Source organism: Impatiens glandulifera, chromosome 1 (assembly GCF_907164915.1).
Source record: "Impatiens glandulifera chromosome 1, dImpGla2.1, whole genome shotgun sequence".
In the NCBI taxonomy this organism is placed as follows: Eukaryota; Viridiplantae; Streptophyta; class Magnoliopsida; order Ericales; family Balsaminaceae; genus Impatiens; species Impatiens glandulifera.
In genome coordinates this window covers 3,766,601-3,769,447 of record NC_061862.1, presented here as the reverse complement: position 1 = coordinate 3,769,447, position 2,847 = coordinate 3,766,601, and positions in this window count along the sequence as shown.

The window sequence follows — 2,847 nt, the reverse complement described above, 5'->3', positions numbered from 1 at the left end:
TATTCCTGTTTGTATCCTTGTGACACTAATCTAGCTTTGTTCCTCGTGACCAAACCGTCTTCATTGAGTTTATTTCTAAATACCCATCTTGTTCCTATGACCGGGTTATCTTTCGGTCTAGGGACTAGGTACCAGACTTTGTTACTCTCAAACTGGTTTAACTCTTCTTGCATTCCTAAGATCCAGTCTGGATCTGACAATGCTTCATCCACTCTTTTCGGCTCAATCTGGGATATAAAAGCGGAATTAAAGTATTCCTCCAGGATTTGACGCCTAGTTCGAACGGGTTCTGAAGGGTCACCTATGATTAGCTCAGGAGGGTGATTTGTGTTCCTTTTGAGGTTCGGTTCAAGAATGTCTACCAAATCACTGTTTACTTGATCAAGGCTAGACATATCGGTAGGCTGAACAGGAATTTTAGACCGACCGATTTCCTCGGTTTGGACCGGAGTGTCAGCTTCCTGTCGTGGGAAAGCTTGATCCGGCTGGGTTTCATCATTACCCATTTGGTCATGGACAAACCGCCTGAAAACCGGAATCTCATCTTCACTATTAGAATGAATATTGTTGTTTTCCAATCTGCTGTGTACGTCAAAGCATGATGCAGTATTGCTTTCAACCGATTCATCAAAAACAACATGAAGTGATTCCTCCACGGTTAAATTTCTGTTGTTATACACTCTATATGCTTTACTCACTGCTGAGTAACCGAACATGATCCCAACATCGGATTTTGCATCAAAAGTAGATAAATAGGTTTTCCCATTTATATGAATGTAGCATTTACAACCGAAAATCTTAAGGTACTTAAGGTTAGGGACCCTATCAAAGTATACCTCATAAGGTGTTTTATTGTGAAACTTGTTGATCAAAGACCGGTTTTGTGTGTGACATGCAGTATTGATAGTCTCAGCCCAGAATTTCTAGGCAATACCCGAATCGGCTATCATGGACCGTGCGACTTTCTTGAGAGTTCGGTTTCTTCTCTCGTCCAGGCCGTTTTGTTGAGGAGTCCTAGTACTAGACAACTCGTGTCTAATACCGGATTCATCAAGAAATGCATTTAGAGTACTATTTGTAAATTCGGTACCTCTATCACTTCTTATGCTATTATTGCGTGTTGATTTTTCATTTTGCAAACGTTTAAGTAATGTGATCAAGTTTGATGCGGTTTCACGTTTGGATGGTAAGAATATTACCCATGTATACCTAGAGTAATCATCAACAACTACCATAGTGTACAGCATACCTCCTAGGCTGACGACCCTAATTGGTCCGAATAAGTCCATGTGAAGAAGTTCTAGGCACCGATTAGATTTAATGTGTTCTTTACTCTTAAAGGTTGACCTAGTTTGTTTACCTATTTGACATGCTGAACATACCTTATCCTTATTAAACACTATGTCAGGAACTCCTTCAACCAACTTTTTACCGCGAATATAGTTTAAGGTTTTCATGTTTAAGTGATTTAGTCTCTTATGTCACAGCCAGGTTTGATCGGTCTTAGCTATCATGCATACAAGATATTCTACTTTAGTTTTCCAGTCTACCTTGTAGATATTCCTAGCCTATTTCCGGTTAGTAGTATGGTACCTTGAGAATTCTTAACTAAGCATGCATGTTTAAGGAATTCTACAGTGTATCCAGCATCACACATTTGACTAATGCTTAGTAGGTTAAAACGTAGGTTTTCAACTAAGAGTACATTATCAATTGTTAGGTTACCATGGACAATCTTACCCTTGCCCACAGTTCTACCTTTTGAGTTGTCACTGAAGGTGATTAATGCACCGGTTTCTATTCTGATGTCGGTTAGAAGGTTATTGTTTCCGGTCATATGTCTGGAGCAAATGCTATCCAAGTACCATTTAGAGTTTCCTATCCATTTCTTTATATCCTGCAAAATGTACATATTTACAACTATTTGGTACCCACATTTACTTGGGTCCACAAGCGATTAGTCCCTTGGGTATCCAAACCTTGACAAGCCGGACAGCTTTCCTGGTTAAGGTCTTAACTAATTTCCTTGCACTCGGTTTTGAGTCTTTCTGCTTTCTTAAGAAGGCCTTGTGTGGGGATGATCTTTGGTTTGTCCTATGCGGTTGTGAGTTGGCTTTCCTATTTTTGAGCTGTTTGGCTTTCCTTTTCTTAGGGTGAAGCCATTTCTCAGAATCAGTTGGACCTATATAGGTTAGTTTGTCTTCCGTATAATAGGCAGTTAATTCCTCTTCAGCGGTTAAGGAACTTTTGACAAAACCTATAAAGGGAAGATTATCCTTTGTAAGCCTTGTTTTGTCTAAGTGTTTTTGGTTTTTGGACTATTGTTTTTGTATCCTAGACCAAACATGCAAAAGGGTGTCTTTTATAACTACACATTTTTCTTACCATTTTACTAGATCTTTTCCATGCGGCCATTCTATACTGGAGTCGGGCATTTTCTTCCTCGGTCAACTCTTGAACTGGCTCCTTGAGCTGTTCGGTCTTAGATGATGGTTCGGGTGCTGACTAGGTTTCTAAGGTAGGGGTTTCATCAGGTTGTATGGTCTTTGGTTCGGTCAAGGTGGGTACTATGAGGTTGGCTCTAAAGTTGGGTTGCTTAGGTAATAAGGTTAATAGGTTCTTATACTCTGCTACCATATCATTCAATGCATTGTATAACTCATCTTTAGTAAATTCTTCACAAGGAGAGTCAAATACATGTCCCTCATTTGCCATGTGGCATGTGAGATCATCATCATTGTCACTGTGAGCCCATAAGCTTCCTCCATCATCGGCTATCAGTACTTTCTAAACCTCACTTCCTTCACCAGTTTGTTGATAGTTATTTCGGTTATTCTGATTGTCCGG